The sequence below is a fragment of the Sciurus vulgaris genome (genome assembly GCF_902686455.1).
Source record: "Sciurus vulgaris genome assembly, chromosome: 18".
In the NCBI taxonomy this organism is placed as follows: Eukaryota; Metazoa; Chordata; class Mammalia; order Rodentia; family Sciuridae; genus Sciurus; species Sciurus vulgaris.
Window position 1 is genome coordinate 24,656,927 of NC_136479.1, and position 22,204 is coordinate 24,679,130.

The following is a 22,204-nucleotide window of genomic DNA, read 5'->3' on the forward strand; positions in this document are numbered from 1 at the left end:
TGGGTCAAGTCAGGAATTTGCAAAATAAAGAGAAGGTGGGCATTTCTGTGTTCTAGAAATCAAAGTAGCATTTTCCTCAAGGATTCAGGTGCAAGCAAAGCTAAACCTTGTAAATAGACCTCATTTAAAAAAAAAAAATTGTGTTTTGAAGTTTTGATTATTTTTTAAAATTTAGCTTAGAGTTTTGAATGTTTTAAAAATCAAAATTTGAAAATTTAACTTTGCACACTTAATTTTGGAAATTTAAGTGGATTTAATTTTTAAATATTTTATTTGTTCTTTTTATACATGACAGTAAAATGTATTTTTTAATTTTTAATTTATTTTATTTTACTTGTTATAATTAGTTGTACATGACAGTAGCATGCTTTTATACAATTGTACAGGTCATACATAAATGGAGTGTAATCTCTCATTTTTCTGATTATACACATTGTAGGATCACATTGGTCATGCAGCCATATATGTACAAGAGGTAATATTTTGGCATATTACACATGCATGGAGAATAACTTCCCATTCTTGTGATTCTACATGATGTGGAGTTACGCCGGCTGTGAATACACACATGAACATGTCTAATCCATGAACTTTTATTTATCCCTCCCCCCTTTATTGTATCTCATCATCTGCACATCAGAGAGAACATTTAGCCTTTGGTTTTTGACATTGGCTTATTTTATTTAGCATGATGTTCTCCATACATCCATTTACTGGCAAATGTCACAATTTTATTCTTCCTTATGGCTAATATTTCTTTATCCATTCATCTGCTGAAGGGCATCTAGGTTGGTTCCATGCCTTGGTTATTATGAATTGAGCTGCTATGAACATTGATGGGCTGCACCACTGTCATTGCTGATTTTAGGTCTTTTGGGTGTAAACCAAGAAGTGGTGGTTCCATTCCAAGTTTCCTGAGGAATCTCCATACTACTTTTTAGAGCGGTTGCACCAGTTGCAGTCCCACCAGCAATGTATGAGTGCATCTGTTTCACCACATCCTTTCCAGCATTGTTACTTGTATTCTTGATAACTGCCAATCTAACTGAAGTGAGATGAAATCTTAGAGTAGTTTTGAGTTGCATTTCTTTAATTACTAGTGATGTGGAGCATTTCTTTCATATGTTTGTTAACCAATCATATTTCTTCTTTTGTGAAGTATCTATTCAGTTCTTTGCTCATTTATTGATTGTGTTATTTGGTTGTTTTGGTGTAAGTTTTTTGACTCTTTTATATATCATAGAGATTGATGCTCTGAGGTACAGGGGGCAAAGATTTTTCTCCCTTAAGTGGATTTAATTACTGAAAATTTAACTCATATGTTTTAATTAAGCACTTTATTTTTTATTTTTTTTATTGTAAACAAATGGGATACATGTTTTTTCTCTATTTGTACATGGAGTCAAGGCATACCATTTGTGTAATCATAATTTACATAAGGTAATGTTGTTTGATTCATTCTGTTATTTATTTCCCTTCCCCCCACCCCACCCACCCCTCTTTTCCTTCAATACAGTCCTTCCTTCCTCCATTCTTACCACCCTCCTTACCCCAGATCCTAAACCTAACCCTAACCCTAATGCTAACCCCTCCCACCCCCCATTATATGTCCTCATCTGCTTATCAGCGAGATCATTCATCCTTTAGTTTATTGAGATTGGCTTATCTCACTTAGCATGATATTCTCCAATTTCATCCATTTGCCTGCAAATGCCATCACTTTATCATTCTTTATGGCGGAGTAATATTCCATTGTATATATGTGCGACAGTTTCTTTATCCATTCATCAATTGAAGGACATCTAGGTTGGTTCCACAATCCGGCTATGGTGAATTGAGCAGCTATGAACATTGATGTGGCTGTATCTCTGTAGTATGCTGATTTTAAGTCCTTTGGGTATAGGCCAAGGAGTGGGATAACTGGGTCAAATGGTGGTTCCATTCTAAGCTTTCTGAGGAATCTCCATACTGCTTTCCAGAGTGGCTGCACTAATTTGCAACCCCACCAGCAATGTATGAGTGTATCTTTTTCCCCACATCCTCGCCAACACCTATTGTTGCTTGTGTTCTTCATAATTGCCATTCTAATTGGGGTGAGATGGAATCTTAGGGTAGTTTTGATTTGCATTTCTCTTATTACTAAAGATGTTGAACATTTTTTCATATGTTTGTTGATTGCTTGTAGATCTTCTTCTGTGAAGCGTCTGTTCATTTCCTTAGCCCATTTGTTGATTGGATTATTTGTATTCTTGGGTGTAGAGTTTTTTGAGTTCTTTATATATTCTGGAAATTAGTGCTCTATCTGAAGTATGATTGGCAAAGATATTCCCCCACTCTGTAGGCTCTCTCTTCACATTACTAATAGTTTCCTTTGCTGAGAGAAAGCTTTTGAGTTTGAATTTATCCCAGTTGTCGATTCTTGCTTTTATTTCTTGTGCTATGGGAGTCCTGTTAAGGAAGTCTCATCCTAAGCCAACAAGTTGAAGATTTGGACCTACTTTTTCTTCTATAAGATGCAGGGTCTCTGGTCTGATTCTGAGGTCTTGATTCATTGTGAGTTGAGTTTTGCGCAGGGTGAGAGATAGGGGTTTAGTTTCATTCTGTTGCATATGGTTTTCCAGTTTTCCCAGCACCATTTGTTGAAGAGGCTATCTTTTCTCCATTGCATATTTTTGGCCCCTTTGTCTAGTATGAGAAAATTGTATTTATTTGGGTTTGTGTCCATGTCCTCTATTCTGTACCATTGATCTACCTGTCTATTTTGGTACCAATACCATGCCATTTTTGTTGAAGATCTGGTATTGCGATACCCCCTGTTTCGCTCTTTCTACTGAGGATTGCTTTAGCTATTCTGGGTTTTTTATTCTTCCAGATGAATTTCATAATTGCTTGCTCTATTTCTGTAAGGTATGTCATTGGGATTTTAATTGGAATTGCATTGAATCTGTATAGCACTTTTGGTAGTATGGCCATTTTGGCAATATTAATTCTGCCTATCCAAGAACATGGGAGATCTTTACATCTTCTAAGGTTTTCTTTAATTGCTTTCTTTAGTGTTCTGTAGTTCTCATTGTAGAGGTCTTTCACCTCTTTTGTGAGATTGATTCCCAAGTATTTTATTTTTTTCGATGCTATTGCGAACGGGGTAGTTTTCCTAATTTCTCTTTCTGAAGATTCATCACTTAGGTATAAAAATGCCTTGGATTTATCAGCATTGATCTTGTAACCTGCTACTTTACTAAATTCACTTATGAGTTCTAAGAGTTTTCTGGTGGAATTTCCAGGTTCCTCTAAATATATAATCATGTCATCAGTGAACAGGGATAGTTTCAGTTCTTCTTTTCCTATTCATATCCCTTTAAGTTCTTTGGTCTGTTTAATTGCTCTGGCTAGAGTTTCAAGGACAAGGTTGAATAGAAGTGGTGAAAGAGGGCATCCCTGCCTTGTTCCAGTTTTTAGGGGGAATGCTTTCAGTTTTTCACCATTTAGAATGATATTGGCCATGGGCTTAGCATAGATGGCCATTACAATGTTAAGGAATGTTCCCACTACCCCGATTTTTTCTAGTGTTTTGAGCATGAAGGGATGCTGTATTGTATCAAGTGCTTTTTCTGCATTTATTGAAACAATCGTGTGATTCTTAACTTTAAGTCTGTTGATATGGTGAATGACATTTATTGATTTCTGAATGTTAAACCAAACTTGCATCCCTGGGATACAACCCACTTGATCGTGGTGCACTATCTTTTTAATATATTTTTGATTGCGATGTGCTAAAATTTTGTTGAGAATTTTTGCATCGATGTTCATTAAGGATTGGCCTGAAATTTTCTTTCCTTGATGTGTCTCTGTCTGGTTTAGGTATCAGGGTGATATTGGCTTCGTAGAATGAGTTTGGGAGGGTTCCCTCCTCTTCTATTTCATGGAATACTGTGAGGATTATTGGAATGAGCTCTTCTTTAAAGGTTTTGTAGAACTCGGCTGAGAACCCATCTGGTTCCGTATTTTTCTTTGTTGGTAGGCTTTTGATGACCTCTTCTATTTCATTGCTTGAAATTGATTTATTTAAGTTGTGTATGTCCTCCTCGTTCAGTTTAGGTAATTCATATGTCTCTAGAAACTTGGTGATGTCTTCGAGGTTTTCTGTTTTGTTGGAGTATAGATTTTCAAAATAGCTTCTAATTATGTTTTGTATTTCACTCGTGTCTGTTGTGATATTTCCTTGTTCATTCTGAATTTTAGTAATTTGAGTTTTCTCCCTCTTTCTCTTTGTTAGTGTGGCTAAGGGTTTATCAATTTTATTTTTTCAAAGAACCAACTATTTATTTCGTTAATTTTTCCAATTGTTTCTTTTGTTTCAATTTCGTTGATTTTGGCTCTGATTTTAACTATTTCCTGTCTTCTACTACTTTTGGTGTTGGTCTGCTCTTCTTTTTCTAGGGCTTTGAGCTATAGCGTTAAGTCGTTTATTTGTGGATTTCTACTTCTTTTGTTGAATGCGCCCCATGAAATAAATCTTCCTTTAAGTACTGCTTTCATAGTGTCCCAGAGGTTTTGATATGATGTGTCTTTGTTCTCATTTACCTCTAAGAATTTTTTAATTTCCCTCCTGTTGTCTTCTGTTATCCATTCATTATATAATAGCGTATTATTTAATCTCCAGGTATTGGAGAAGTTTCTGTTTTTTATTCTGTCATTTATTTCTAATTTCAATCCATTATGATCTGGTAGAATACAAGGTAGTATCTCTACCTTCTTGTATTTGCTAACAGTAGCTTTGTGGCATAAAATATGGTCTATTTTAGAGAAGGATCCATGTGCTGCTGAGAAGAAAGTGTATTCGTTCTTTGTTGGATGGTATATTCTATATAAGTCCATTAAGTCTAAATTGTTGATTGTGTTATTAAGATCTATGATGTCTTTATTCAATTTTTGTTTGGAGGATCTATCCAATGGTGAGAGAGGTGTGTTAAAATCAACTAGTATTATTGTGTTGTGGTCTTTGATTTCTGGAATTAAGAAGGATTTGTTTGACGTACATGGATGAGCCACTGTTTGGGGCATAGATATTTATGATTGTTATGTCTTGCTGATTTATGCTTCCCTTAAGCAGTGTGTAATGTCCTTCTTTATCCCTTCTGACTAGTTTTGACTTGAAGTCCACATTATCTGAATTGAGGATGGATACTCCAGCTTTTTTGCTGTGTCCATATGTGTGGTATGTTTTTTCCCATCCTTTCACCTTTAGTGTATGGGTATCTCTGTCTATGAGATGAGTCTCTTGCAGGCAGCATATTGTTGGATTTTTCTTTTTAATCCAAACTGCCAGTCTATGTCTTTTGATTGATGAGTTCAGGCCATTAACATTCAGGGTTATTATTGTGATATGATTTGTATTCCCAATCATTTGACTCATTTTTGTTTTTTGACATGATTTGGTTTCTCCTTTGTTTGGCTATTCCTTTAGGCTAGTTCCTCCCGTTGCTGATTTGCATCGTTGTTTTTCATCTCTTCCTCATGGAATATTTTGCTGAGAATGTTCTGTAATGCTGGCTTTCTTTTTGTAAATTCCTTTAACTTTGGTTTATCATGGATGGATCTTAATTTGTCATCAAATCTGAAAGTAAGTTTTGCTGGGTATAAGATTCTTGGTAGGCATCCATTTTCTTTCAGGGCTTGGTAAATGTTGTTCCAGGCCCTTCTAGCTTTTAGGCTCTGGATTGAAAAATCTGCTGATATTCTTATTGGTTTCCCCCTGAATGTAATTTGATTCTTTTCTCTCGCAGCCTTTAAAATCTGTCTTTATTTTGTATGTTAGATATTTTCATAATAATGTGCCTTGCTGTAGGTCTGTTGTAATTTTGTATATTTGGAGTCCTATAATCCTCTTGTACTTGGTTTTCCATTTCATTCTTCAGATTTGGGAATTTTTCTGATATTATTTCATTGAATAGATTGTTCATTCCTTTGGTTTGTTTCTCTAAGCCTTCCTCAATCCCAATAATTGTTAAATTTGACCTTTTCATGATATCCCATAATTCTTGAAGATTCTGTTCATGATTTCTTACCATCTTCTCTGTTTGTTCAACTTTGTTTTGAAGATTAAATATTTTGTCTTCAATGTCTGAGGTTCTGTCTTCCAGGTGTTCTATCCTATTGGTTATGCTTTCTATGGAGTTTTTAATTGGTTTATTGTTTCCTTCATTTCAAGGATTCTGGTTTTTTGTTTGTTTTTTTCAGTATCTCTAACTCTTTATTGAAATGATCTCTTTCCTTCCCGTATATGCTCTTTTAACTGTTGATTGGTGCGATCATTTAATGCCTGGGTTTGCTCTTTAATCTCCTCCTTCGATCCCTGCATTTGCTCTTTCTTCTCCTCGTTTGCTTCCCTGATGGTTTTAATTATGTACATTCTGAACTCCCTTTCTGACATTTCTTCTGCTGTGCTGTCATTGGGTTTTTTTTTTCCACTTCTCTTGTTTGTTTTATTGAAGATTTGAATGAAATTTTGGTCTTTTGGCTTTTAGTAACCAATATAAAAAGGAAAAGAATATTAATTGTAAAACTTAGTGTCCATCATAAAAACTGAAGCCTGCCACACAACTGAAATATAGCTATTCCTAATGCTAAAAGACATGATCAGTTTAATTATTAGAGGATAAAACAGCTCTACAATAAATAAAAATGAATTTCAAAACGTTCTTTGATTCTTTTTTATTTTTTTGTCATTGGGTTTTATTGATATAGTATCTAGGTTTGTTTGGGACATTTTCTTCCCTTGTTTTCTCATATTGGTCAGATGTCAGTGGGATTCTGAAATATTGCAGTTTCCTCTATTGGCTTATAGTGTCCCTGTAGATTTCCAGTATATCTCCTCCAGCCTTCAGTAGCCTGAAGTCTTGGAGGAACTTGATAATGCAGTGCTTCCGAAGAAAGCTGCCCCTAGCCCGCTACTGGTTCCAGGGCTTGGAGCTGGCTCTGTGTGGAAAGGCTCTCACTGGGCGGTCTGCTCCGAGAAGCTGGCTGTGAAAGGAGCCTGCCGCCAAGGGAGCAAGGCTGCTTGGGGAAGTCCCTGGCTGCCGTGTCCTGGTCCCTCAAGCTGCTTGGGGGCTGGAGCTTGCCGCTGGCTCCGGGACTCAGAGCTGGTTATGTGCAGAAAGGCTCTCACTGGGAGGCCTGCTCCAAGAAGTTGGCCGTGTGGGAGGAGCCCACCGCCGGAGGGAGCAGGGCTACCTGGGGAAGACTCCAGATGCCCTGCCCTGTTCTGAGAAGCCACCCCTATCTGGGCCTGCTGCCCCGGCTGAGCTTCACCCAGTGGGGGAGACTCGCCCTGTGGCTTTATTTTAGTCCGAGTCTCTCAGTGCCTCCCCTTCTTGAATCCTGTGTTCTGGAGAGACAGGAGATGCAGTCACCCTCTAGTCTGCCATCTTGGATCGCCTAATTAAGCACTTTAAAATGGACATTGTGAATTCTTTTAAAATTTAAATGTGTGCTTTATTTTCTTAAAGATCTTTTTGGCATCTATTTTGGATGTGTATAGACTTACCATTCAAATACATACATATATTCACATATTTATATGTATAAGTATATACATACATATACATTTTTATATTTCAAATATGTGTCAGATGCCCACATAACACAGCCCATGAAGCATGCTCGTTATGCTTTCCCTGCCTGCCCTGTCAGGCTCCCACTTGTGCCACCAATCATGCTCACTCTGCATCTCTCTGCAGCCATGGGCACCCAGCAATCTTAACCTATCCCAACCCACTGTAGCCTTAGATGGCCCTCACGGATCCTGTCTACTGCTCTGTGATTGGCCATGGACCCTCCTTACTTCAGGTGGCACACAGGAAATCCCTTACTCTCTGGAGAGTTGCCCCACAAGCTCAGGGGCCCGCAGTACAAATCCACTCTTGCTACAGCCTGATATTCCTTTCCTCTCTAGGAGACCCAGGTGGGCAGATATGTTTGCAGGTACAAGGTATGGGTGTTCCTCAATGGGCCTAAGTGATTTAAGAATCTTCAGGCCCCCCACACTTTCTAGGGGTGTCTAAATCTGTAATAGTAACTCCAGGAGTGCTTGTGTGCCCACTGAGTCACTTCCATTGCAGAGAACTCTAATTGTCCTGTTCCTTTTTTGTGAGGGATATGACAAGAGGCACAGGCCTGTCTTGTCAATCTTAACATTGAGGACTTCAAATTCAAAAATGAATGAAGTGAGACAACTAGTGGGAAACAGGTTTTCTTCATTTCAGCACCTGGGGTGATACTTGTTTTTCATGCATTCCATTTTTGCATTTGCTTACATGGCAGCATTTACTATGTTCTCCAAGTTTCCTTAACAATATTGAGTCCAGGCCCATCGGTTATAACATTTCAAAGGCAACATCTTTGAGTGACATTCAAACCAGTAACCTAAGGATGCTCCTGGACGAACACCTAAAGTCCTCTGCTCTACCAACTGGTTGATGGAAAGGTGCTGTGATACTCCCTTAAGAATATTTAGATGTTGGTTGTTGGTTTTAATTTGACTATGTTCCATTCCTTGTTAACAAAAGGAAGTTTTTAGGTATATTAGAAAACTTCTCAAACTAATCTAATAGTTTCCCAAACATTTAAGATTGCATGTGTGCATGTGTGTATTTATGTATGTGTCTCTATTTAAGCTATGGTAGCACATACCTGTAATCCCAGGGACTTAGGAGGCTAAGAGAGGAGGAGTGAAAGTAGACCAGCCTCAGTAACAGTAAGATGCCCAGCAATTTAGCAAGACTTCCTTTTTTCAAAAAAATTTTCCCTTTTATTTATTTTTTAGTTTTTTTTTTTTTAAATTTTGTACATAAATGGAGCACAACTGTTCATTTCTCTGGTTGTACACAATGCAGAGTCACACCATTCATGCAATCATACATGTACATAGGATAATAATGTCCATCTCATTCTACCACCTTTTCCACCACCCTACCCCTTCCCCTCCTCTCACTCCCCGCTGCCCAGTCCAAAGTTCCTCCATTCTTCCCTTGCCCACCCCCTTATGGATCAGCATCCATTTATTGGAGAAAATATTTGACCTTTGGTTTTTTAGGATTGGCTTTGCTTAGCATGATATTCTCCAACTATTTGCCTGCAAATGCCATAATTTTATTCTTTTTTAAGGCTGTAATATTCCATTCTGTCTATATACCATAGTTTATTTATCCATTCATCAACTGAAGGGACTTTAGGTTGGTTTCATAGTTTAGTTATTGTGAATTGAGCTGCTAGAAACATTGATGTGGCTGCATCACTGTAATATACTTATTTTAAGTCCTTTGGGAATAAACCAAGGAGTGAGATAGCTGGATCAAATGGTGGTTCCATTTGAAGTTTTCTGAGGAATCTCTGTATTGCCTTCCACAGTGGTTATACCAAGTTGCAGTCCCATGAGCAATGAATGAGTGTACCTTTTTCCCCATAGTCTCACCAACACTTATTATTGCTTGTATTCTTAATAATTGCCATTCTGACTGGAGTGAGATGAAATCTTAGAGTAGTTTGTATTTGTATTTCTTTAATTGCTCAAGATGTTGAACATTCTCATATATTTGTTGATAGATTGTGTATCTTCTTCTGTGAAGTGTCTGTTCAGTTCCTTAGCCCATTTCTTGATTGGGTTATTTGTTTTTTTGGTGTTGTTTTTTGAGTTCTTTATATATCCTGGAGATTAGTGCTCTATCTGAGGTGCATGTGGTAAAGATTTTCTTCCCTTCTGTAGTCTCTCTCTTCACATTGTTGATTGTTTCCTTTGCTTAGGAGAAGCTTTTTAGTTTGACTCCATTCCATTTATTGATTCTGGATTTTATTTCTTACACTTCAGGAATCTTGTTAACAAAATCAGGACCTAAGAAGACATGGTGAAGATTTGCTTTTTCTATTAGGCACAGGGTCTCTGGTCTAATTCCTAGGTCCTTGATCCACTTTGAGATGCGTTTTGTGCAGGGTGAGACAGGAGTTTAACTTCATTTTACTACATATGGATTTCCAGGATTCCCAGCAGCATTTGTTGAAGAGGATATCTTTTCTCCAATTTTGGCACCTCTGTCGAGTATGAGATAACTGTATTTATGTGGGTTTGTCTCTGGGTCTTCTATTTTGTACCATTGGTCTATGTGTCCATTTTGACACCAATGCCATGTCATTTTTATTACTATACCTCTGTAAAATTTTTTTAAGTTCTGGTATTGTGATGCCTCCTGCTTTACTCTTCTTGCTGAAAATAGCTTTGACTATTCTGGGCCTTTTATTTTTCCAAATGAATTTCATGATTACTTTTTCTATTTCTATGAGGAATGTCCTTGTGATTTTCATTGGAATTGCATTAAATCTGTATACTACTTTTGGTAATACATCCATTTTGACAATACTAATTCTGCCTATCTAAGAACAAGGGAGATCTTTCCATCTTCTAAAAGTCTTCTTAATTTCTTTCTGTATGGTTCTGTAGTTTTCATTGTAGAGGTCTTTCATCTCTTTTGTTAGATTGATTCCCAAGTTTTTTGTTTTTTGTTTTTTGGGGTTTGGGGGGGGGATTTTGATTTTTTGTTTGTTTGTTTTGTGTATTTGTTGAGGCTATTGTGAATGAGTAGTTTTCCTTCTTGGGAACATGAAATGGAAAGAGGCTTATGTTGCCTATGTGACAGACCCTCAGGGCTTAGCACACTGAACCCAGATACTGTGATTGGCACACTAACAACACTTAGCTCCATCACTATGGTAACCTAACCCTCTTTCATCCTCAGCATGTTCCTTTCCTCTTGTTTTTCTGCCAGTGACATTTTAGCCCATTGGTTATGATCCCTGCTCATGTTGTGAGTCCTTGGGTATTACAACTCTCAGACATATTCTGCCCACCAACTGCTTGACAATATAAGCCTGCTTGTGTAACAACAAAGTAGATCAAGTTCGCTGAAACTGGTCTCCAGAGGTTTTCCTTCGACTCCATTGCCACACCCTCCTCAGCTGTTCAGTAGGTCCCAGCTGGACTGAGAGACCCCACATTTCCTAATTCCTCTTTCAGAAGATTCATCACTATTGTACAGATGCATTTGATTTATGAGTGTTGATTTTATATGCTGCTATTTTGCTGAATTCATTCATGAGTTCTATAAGTTTCCTGGAGGAATTTTTTGGGTCCTCTAAATATAGAATCATATCATCAGCAAATAGTGATAATTTGAGTTCTTTTCCTATTAAAGTCACTTTAATTTCTTTCATCTGTCTAAATGCTCTAGCCAGACTTTCAAGAATTATGTTGAATAGAACTGGTGAAAGAGGCCATTCCTGACTTGTTCCAGTTTTTAGGATATGCTTTTACTTTTTCTTCATTAAGAATGATGTTGTCATTGGGTTTAGCATAGATAAAGTTTACAATTTTGATGTATATTCCTGTTGTCATAATTTTTCTAGTATTTTGAACATGAAGGGGTGCTGTATTTTGTCAAATGCTTTTTCTGCATTTATTGAGATGATTATATGGTTCTTATTTTTAAGTCTATTGATGTGATGCATTATGTTTATTGATTTCCACATGTTGAACCAACTTTGCATTCTTGGGATGAACCCTATTTAATCATGATGCATTATCTTTTTAATGTTTTTGTTTGTGATTTGCCAGAACTTTATTGAGAATTTTTGCATATATGTTCATCAGAGATGTTGGTCTGAAGTTTTCTTTCCTTGATGTATCTTTGTGTGGTTTTGGTATCAGAGTGATACTAGTCTCATAAAATGAGTTTGGAAGGGTTCCCTCCATTTCTATTTCATGGAATAATTTGAGGAGTATTGTTAATTCTTCTTTGAAGGTCTTTTAGAACACGACTGAGAATCCATCTGGTCCTGGACTTTTCTTGGTTGGTATCCTTTTGGTGGAGTCTTCTATTTCATTGCTTGCAATTAATCTGTTTAAATTGTGCACGTCCTCCTGCTTCAGTTTGGTTAAATCATAGGTCTCTAGAAATTTTTCAGTGTCTTTAAGATTTTATTGGAGTATAAATTTTCAAAGTACTTTCTAATTATCTTCTGTATTTCAACAGGGTCCCTCATATTTTCTTTTTCATTGTGAATTTTAATAATTTGAGTTTCTCTCTACTTTGATAGCATGGATAAGGTTTTATAAATGTTATTTATTCTTTCAAAGAACCAACGTTTGTTTTGTCATTTTTTTCTATTGTTTCTTTTGTTGCAATTTCATTGATTTCAGCTCTCATTTTAATTATTTCCTGTCTTCTACTTATTTCAATATTGATTTGTTCTTCTTTTTCTAGGGCTTTGAGATGTAATGTTAGGTCACTTATTTGTTGACTTTTTATTCTTTTAATGAATGAGCTCAATGTAATGAACTTTCCCCTTAGCATTGCCTTCATAGTGTCCCAGAGGTTTTGATATGTTGTATTGGTATTCTCATTTACCTCTAAGAATTTTTTTATCTCCTCCTTGATGTCTTCTGCTATCCATTATTCATTCAGTAGCTTATTATTCACTCTTCAGGTATTGGTGTAGCTTCTATTTTTTATCATTGATTTCTTATTTAATTCCATTATAATTTGATAGAATGCAGTGTAGTATCTCTATTTTTTTAATTTGCTAAGAGTTGTTTTGTGGCATAATATATGGTATATTTTAGAGAAGGATTCATGAGCTGCTGAGAGGAAAGCGTATTCACTAGATGATGGTTGAAATACTCTATATGTGTCCATTAAGTCTAAATAATTTATTGTATTATTTAGTTCTATAGTTTCTTTGTTTTGTTTTTGTTTGGAAGATCTACTCAGTAACGAGAAATATGTGTTAAAGTTACCCAGTATTATTGTGTTGTGGTCTATTTAATTCTTGAAATAGAGAAAGTTTTGATGTACATAAATGCTCCATTTTTGGGGTTATAAATATTTATGATTCTTACACCTTGTTGATGTATGGTTCCCTTAAACAGTGTGGAATATCCTTCTATATCCCCTCTGACTAACTTTGGCTTAAAGTCCACTTTATCTGATATGAGGAATGGAAACCCCTGCTTATTTATGCTATCCATATGAGTGATATGTTTTTGCCCATCCTTTCAACTTCAGTTTGTGGATATATTTTCCTAGGAGGTGAGTCTCTTGGAGATGGCATAGAGTTGGGTCTTGCCAGTCTATGTCTTTTGATTGATGAGTTTAGACCACTTACATTCAGAGTTATTATTGAAATATGATTTGTTTTCCCAGTAATTTTGGTTTATTTTTGGTTTTTAACTTGACTTGGTTTCTCTTTTGATTGGCTTTTCCTTTAGTGTAGTTCTTCCCTTTACTGATTTTCATTGTTGTTTTAGTTCCTCCTTATGGAATGTTTGCTGAGGGTGTTCTGTAGTACAGGTTTTCTAGTTTTAAATTCTTTTCACTTTTGTTTGTCATGGAAGATTTTTATTTCATCATCAAATCTGAAGCTTAATTTTGCTTGATATAAGAATCTTGGTTGGATTACATGAATGGTATGAATCTACATCATGTATAACCATAGAAACGAAATGATGTACCCCATTGATGTACAATAAATCAAGATGCAGTCTGTAAAAAATTAAAAGATAAATAAAAAAATAAAAACTAAAAAATAAAAACAAGAATCTTTGTTGGTGTCCATTTTCTTTCAGAGCTCAGTATATGTTATTCTAGGACTTCCATCTTTGAGTGTTTGGTTTGAGAAATCTGCTGAGAACTGAATTGGTTTCCCCTATATGCAATCTGATAATTTTCTCTTGCAGTCTTTAAAATTTTATCCTTATTCTCTTTGCTAAGCCTTTCATTATAATGAACCTTGTGGATCTGTTGTAATTTTGCACATTTGTTGTCCTGTAAGCCTCTTGTATTTGCTTTTCCCTTTCATTCTTCAGGTTTGGGGAAATTTCTGACATTATTTCATTGAATAGATTGTTCATTTATTTGGTTTGTGTCCTGTGCATTTCTCTATCCTGCTAACTCTTCAATTTGGTCCTTTCACATTATCCCATAGTTCTTGGAAGTTATGTTCATAGTTTATTACCATCTTCACTGTGTGGTCAACTTTATTTTCAAGATTATATAATTTGTCTTCATTGCCTGAGACTGTGTCCTGTAAGTGATGTAGTCTGTTAGTGGCGCTTTTTATTGAGTTTTTAATTTGGTTTATTGTTTCCTTCATTTCAAGGATTTCTGCTTGTTTGTTTTTTTTTTTTTTCATAACCTCTATCTCTTTATTGAAGTAATATTTTTCTTCCTGCATTAGCAGTAGGTGCTGTTAATATTGGTCTCCCCCTTAAAGGTGAGGTAATAGTAGCCTTCAAGGACACAATGAGACTACATGGCAGAATCTGTATTGCCTCAGATCTATACTGCTATATGGGAAGACACATACCAACATGAAAAGCCAAGGGAAAAAAGCACCTCAAACAAACCAAGATTTCCAACAATAGAATTCATAGACAACACAGTATAAGAAATGTCAGAAAAGAAGTTTAGAAAATACATAGTTAGATTGGTCTTCAAAACAAAGAATAATATCAGAGAGAAAATACAGGAAGTGAAAGATCACTTCAATAAAGTGGCAGAGATTTTTAAAAGGAATAAGCAGAAATCCTCAAAATGAAGGGAACAATAAACCAAATAAAAAATTCAATGAAAATATCACCAACAGACTAGACCATATGGAAGACACAACCTCAGACAATGAAGACAAAATATATACTTTTGAAAATAAAGTCAACAGCACAGAGAAGATGGTAAGAAACCATGAACAGAACTTCCAAGAAATATGTGGTAACATGAAAAGATCAAATTTAAGATTTATGAGAATAGACAAAGGCATGGAGATACATCCAAAGAAATGCACAATTTTTCAATGATATAATATCAGAAAATTTTTCAAATCTAAAAAATGAAATGGAAAATCAAATACAAGAGACTTACAGGACCCCAAATGTACCAATTTAGAGTACATAATGATAAGAATGAATAATATACAGAATATGCATAGAATTTTAAACGCTGCCAGAGAACAAATGAAATTACTTATGGGGGAAACCAATTTGGATTTCAGCTGATTTCTCAACCCAGACCCTCAATGCCAGAAGGTCCTACAATAACATATATCAAATCCTGAAAGAAAATGAATGCCAGCCAAGAATTTTATATCCTGCAAAATTAAGCTTCAGATGTGAAGGTGAAATAAAAACTTTCCATGATAAACAACAGTTAAGAGAATTTACAACTAGAAAGCCTGCACTACAGAACATTCTCTTCAAAATATTCCATGAAGAGGAAATTTTAAAAAATAATGAAAATCAGCAAAGGGAGAAATTACACTAAAGGAAGTGTCAATCAAAGGAAAAACTAAGTCATGTTAAAAACCAAAAATAAACCAAAATGTCTAGGAATATAAATCGTATCTCAATAATTATCCTGAATGTTAATTGCCTAAACTCCTCAATCAAAAGACATAGACTGACAGATTGGATTTTTTAAAAAAGACCCCCACCCCCAACAATATTCTGTCTCCTAAGAGACTTGCCTCCTCGGAAAAGACATTCACAGACTGAAGGTGAGAGGATGGGGAAAAATATATCACTCATATGGACTTTCTAAACAACAGGGGTTTCCACCCCCACATCAGATAAAGTGGACTTCAAGCCAATATTAGTTAGAAGGGACAAAGAAGGACATTTCCTACTGCTTAAGAGAATCATACATCAACAAAAAATAGCAATCATAAATATTTATACCTCCCAAAATTTAGTTCAATTTTAAGAACTAAATAGACCACAACACAATTAATACTTGGTGACCTGAACACACCTCTCTCCAAACAAAAACTAAACAAAGAAACTGTAGAACAAAATAATACAATCAATGATTGTGACTTAACATACATATATATTGTTTCATCCATTGTCAAGCATATACATTTTCTTCTCAGCAGCACATGGATCCTTCTCTAAAATAGACCATATGTTATGCCACAAATCAACTCTCAGCAAATTAAAAAAAATAGAAATACTACCTAACATTCTACCAAATAATAAAGGAATGGAATAAGAAATCATCATGAAATAAAAAGTAGAAGCTACTCCAACCCCTGGAGACTAAATAACATGCTACTGAATGACAGATAGAAAAAGTACTTAGAGGTAAATGAGAACAATGATGCAACATATGAAGATCTCTGGGACACTGTGAAGGCAGTGCTAAAAGGAAAGTTCATTGCATCAAGCTCATACATTAAAAGAAGAAAAGTCAACAAATAAATGGCCTAACCGTAAATCTCAAAGACCCAGAAGAAGGACAAATCAACACCAAAAACAGCAGAAAACAGGAAATAATTAAAATGAGACCTGAAATCAATGAAATTGAAACAAAAGAAGTGATTGAAAAAGTTGACAAAACAAAAAGTTTGTTCTTGAAAAGCTAAACAAAATTTATCAATCTTTAGCTACACTAATGAAGAGGAGGAGAGCGAAAACTCAAATCACTAAAATTCATGATGAAAAAGGAAGTATGAAGGACACTACTGAAAACGAGAAGATATTTAGAAACTATTTTGAAAACTTATGCTCAAATAAAATAGAAAATCTTGAAGACATCAACAAATTTCTAGAGACATTTGACCTACCCAGACTGAAGCAGGAGACTACACACAATTTAAACACATCAATTTCAAGCAATGAAATAGAAGACTCCATCAAAAGGATACCAAACAAGAAAAGGACCAGATGGATTCTCAGCCAAGTTCTACAGGACCTTCAAAGAAGAATGAACACCATTACTCCTCAAATTATTCCACAAAATAAAAAAAAAAGAGGTAACAAACTTATTCTATGAGCTAGTATCACTCTGATACCAAGACCAGAAAAAGACACATCAAGGAAAGAAAACTTCAGACCAATATCCCTGATGAACATAGACACAAAAATTCTCAACAAAATTCTGGCAAATCACAAACAAAAACTTACTAAAAAGATAGTGCTCCATCATCAGTAGGGTTCATCCCTGGGTTGCAAGGTTGGGTCAACATATGGAAGTCAATAAACATAATTCATTACATCAATAGACTTGAAGACAAGAGTCATATAATTATCTCAATAGACACAGAAAAAGCATTTGATAAAACACAACACCTCTTCATGTTCAAAACAGTAGAAAAACTAGGGATAGTAGGAACATACCTCAACATTGTAAAAGCTATCTATGCCAATTCCAAGCCCAAAATCATTCTATATGGAGAAAAATTGAAAGCATTCTCTCCAAAAACTGGAACAAGATAGTAATGCCCTCTTTCACCACTTCTATTCAATGTAGTCCTTGAAACTCTAGCCAGAGCAATCAGACAGATGAAAGAAATTAAGGGTATATGAATAGGAAAAGCAGAACTCAAACTACCACTATTTGCCGATGATATGATTCTACATTTAGAAGACCCAAAAAATTCCACCAGAAAACTTCTACAACTCACAGACAAATTCAGCAAAATAGCAGGATATAAAATCAATACCCATAAATCAAATGCATTCCTATACATAAGTGATATATCCACTGCAAAAGAAATTACAGAAACTACTCCATTCACAATAGCCTCAAAAAAATAAAATACTTGGGAATCAATCTAACAAAAGCGGTGAAAGTCCTCTACAATGGAAACTACTGAACTCTAAAGAAAGAAATTAAAGCAGACCTTAAAAGAGGAAAAGATCTCCCTTGTTCTTGGATCGGCAAAATGAATATTGTCAAAATGGCCATCCTACCAAAGGTGTTATACAGGTTCAATGCAATACTTATTAAAATCCCAGTGACTTTCTTCATGGAACTAGAAAAAGCAATCATGGGACTCATTTGGAAAAATGAGAGACCCAGAATAACCAAAGCAATCCTTAGCAAGAAGAGTGAAGCAGGAGACATCATAATACCAGACCTTAAACTATATTACAGAGCAATGGTAACAAAAATGGCATGGTTTTGGCACCAAAATAGACATGTAGACCTATGGTACAAAGTAAAAGACACATAAATACAGTTACCTCATATTTGACACGGTGCCAAAAATATACATTGGAGAAAAGATAGCCGATTCAACAAATGGTGGTGGGAAAACTGGAAATCCATATATAACAAAATGAAATTAAACCTCTATCTCTCACCCTCCACAAAAATCAACTCAAAGTGAATCTAAGACTTAGGCATGGGGCTGGATTCTGGCTCAATGAAAGAGCACTTGCCTAGCATGTGTGAAGCACTGGGTTTGATTCTCAGCACCACATATAAATAAAATAAAGGTCCATTGACAACTAAAAAAATAATAATAAATTTAAAAAAAACTTTAAAAAAAAAAGACTTAGGCACTACCACACAGATCCTGTTCCTAATAGAAGAAAAAGTAGGCCCAAATCTTCATCATGTCAGCTTAGGATCTGATTTCCTTAACAAGACTCCTAAAGCACAAGAAGTAAAATTAAGAATCAATAAATGGGATGGGTTTAAACTCAAAAGGCTCTTCTCATAAGAGGAAACAAGCAATAACGTGAAGAAAGAGCCTACACACTGGGAAAAAAAATTACCATACACACCTCAGATGGAGCACTAATCTCCAGGCTACATAAAGGACTCAAAAAAACTTAACACCAAAAATACAAAGAATCCAATCAATAAATGGGCTAAGGAACTGAACAGAAACTTCACAGAAGAAATACAATTGATCAACAAACATGAAAAAATGTTCATCACCTTTAGCAATTAGAGAAATGCAAATCAAAACTACTCTAAGATTTCATCTCCAGTCAGAATGCCAATTATCAAGAATATGAGCAATAATTAGTGTCGGCAAGAATGTGGGGGAAAAGGTCCACTCATACATTGATGGAAGGACTGCAGATTGGTGCAACCACTCTGGAAAGTAGTATGGAGATTCCTCCAAAAACTTGGAATGGAACCACCATTTGACACAGCTATCCCACTCCTTGGTTTATACACAAAGGACAAAAATCAGCATACTAGCAGCTCAACTCACAATAGCTAAATTATGGAACCAACCTAGATTCCCTTCAACAGATGAATAGATAAAGAAAATGTGGTACATACACTTAATGGAATATTATTCAGCCTTAAAGAAGAATGAAATTATACCATTTGCAGGTAAATGGATGGAACTGGAAAATATCATGTTAATTGATATATGCCAATCCCAAAAAATCAAAGGTTGAATGTTTTCTGATAAGGGTATGCTAATCCATAGTGGGGGTTGGACAGGAAAGAATGAAGAAATTTTAGATTATGTAGAGGGGAGTGAGGGCAGTGGGAATGGGAAAAATAATCTCCAATAAAAAAATTTAAAGTCAGTTCAATCCTTAGAAAAAAACTACTATTCAGTTTGAAATGATACTTTACATTTCGAATAGATAATTTGGTACAAGCATTTGTTCTAGTCTAAATTATAAAACCAGAGCTAGCTTTGTAAGTATGTAAGCACAACTCACCATGTTTTGAAGGGCTTGAATGTTGGTTTATTGCTTTACTGTTGAACTTGTTTGAACAGAGACATTCATTTTTATTTTGCAAAAAAAATAATCTGTACACCTTTAATGCACATATATATGTTTTGATGTAAATAAACCCCCATGAAACCATTTCCATATTCTCAGGCAACTACTGTTCTGCTTTCTGTCAGTATAGATTAGATTCCTATTATCAGGGCTTACACAAATTAAACCATATTTCATATTCCCTTTTTGTGTGACTTCTTTCTTTTGGCATAGTCACTTTGATATTCATCCTTGTTTTGTGTTTTCAGTAGGACCTTTCATTGCTAAGTAGTAAAGTTTTAATATCTTTATCCACAATGCTTAGGATGAGCCAGGTACCATGGTGCACACCTGTACTCCCAGTGGCTCAGGAGGCTGAGCAAGAGAATCTCAAATTCAAAGCCAGCCTCTGCAAGTTAGTAAGGCCTTAAACAACTTAGTGAGAACCTGTCTCAAAATTAAAAAATAAAACAAGCTGTGGCTCAGTAGTTCAAGTCCCTTTGGGTTCAAATCTTGGTACTGAAAAAAAACATGCTTGGGATAAGAAGAGTTTTGGATTTGGGAATTTTTTGAAATTTTAAATATTTGCACACACATAATCAGCTATCTTGGGGATGGCATTGAAATCTTAATGTGAAACTCATTTGTTTTGTATACACTTTTGACACAGAGCCTGAAATAATTGTCTACAATACTTTCGTGTACCTGTTTTTTAAAAATTTTTTATTTGTTCTAATTAGAATGTTATACATGATAGTAGAATGTATTTTGACATACTATATATTTATGGAGTATAACTTCTCATTCTTCTAATAGTACATGATGTAGAATCCCATTGGTAGTGTAATCATACATGCACATAGGACAGTAATGTCTGATGCATTCTCCCATCTTCCCTTTCCAAGAATGAACCTTGAAGTGAATAAGCTTTAATTTTGCTCCTCAATACCGAGAAATATATTATGTCCATAGTTAAACCAGTATCTTACTGGTGTTATTCACAGAATGAATTACCTAAAATCAGGTACATAAAATCATTTTGTTATATTCCATCAAGGCACTCAGTCAGTCTTAGATAAATATTGACTAATAGTGACAATTACTTTGTTACATTTGTAGGTTTTATTGCCTCAGATAATTCTGCTGTGGAAAATCATATGTGGGGTAAATCACCTGAAATTCTCTCAATTCAATAGGCTCTTTCATTCATATTTATTCCTATTTTAAATGTGAGCACAATATGCATTTTAACAATGAAAAATTAACATTTTATAACTCTAAAATTTATATATTAAAGCAGAACAAATCATAGTTTGTATACATGTTATGGACAATCTTATTTTGATGCATTTGTCTAAAAAGTAATTATTAATTTTGAACTCTGTGTCCCCTAGGATAAAATGAACAGTTATAACTCGTAGACTAAAAATTAGCAAGCCATGGAAACCTAAATAGTTAGTGTAATCACTGCTATTAATTCTGAAATGAAGATTGTCATGAAGCAATTTATTCCTCTTTGGGACTTCAGCATTTTCCCAGTTTATGATTTGGTAAAAAGCTTGCATAAAAAAGAAGATGGAATATATTCAATAGATTGAGGAGAAGTAAGAAAATGAATGATAGCTACAGAACTGGAATTTTCTCCAAATAATAATTTGATGTCTGAATTCTTTCACAGTTCTTATCCTTCTGTCCAGAATGTGGTGGCTCTTCTTTTTAATGCAGAGACATCTTGTGCTTTACAGGACCACATACAATTTAACCAGAACATGTAATTATAAAACATGCCTTCCTGTCAACTTAAATTGCCACTAAAGCATATTATACACTATGAAGTGTCACCAAAAAGCTATAAAATGTCAAGGATATGTGTGAGTGTGTGTATCTATGCATCTTAGAGGAAACACAGCCAAGCTTATTTTATAATTTTGTTTCAGTTTTATTTTCTTTATGTAGGACAAGTTTAGATAGAAAACATTCAACTGATAGCAGAAGCAGCCCAATCAGCACTGTACATCAGTGGTGTGCTCAGAAGATTTGATCTAGTTTTGACAGACACCTGTCAAGTGTCACAAATGAAATGTAAACCCTGTTTTTGGATGCCTGGTCACGTGTGTGACCACATCAGCTCCCATATCAAAGGTCTAGAAAATCCAGTTATTTTGTGGTCTTTTGCTCTCCTTATTTACCTGGGAGATTATTATTTATTTTACTTTATTTAAACCTAGGAGGGTGTGTTTTCTCTTCCACCTCAACATTTATCCCCTAGAACCTCAGCTTTGACAGTAATAATTATGAGGTGACACTGTGTTTGAATCTATATAGACCTGGATCTGTTTTTTAATCTCATTTGTTACAGGTTTTGTTTTTTTTTTTAACCATTATGTCTTTTGGATTTGACCACAGTACTTTTCTCCTCTGCATGAGGAAAATGAGAGGCTTTCAGAACACAGAACTTTCAAACCATTGCATGTGTGTCTGATGCATTCAGCCCCTCAGCCCTCAGGCAAGTGGATGGGTATGGAGTAGCAAGAATGCCCCTTATCATTGTGTGCCACGGTTGTAAAATTACTATCATCTCAAGGGGTCATGATGTGAAAAAATAGAGTGGAGCCCTGTGCTGTAAGGGATTATTAGGCAGAG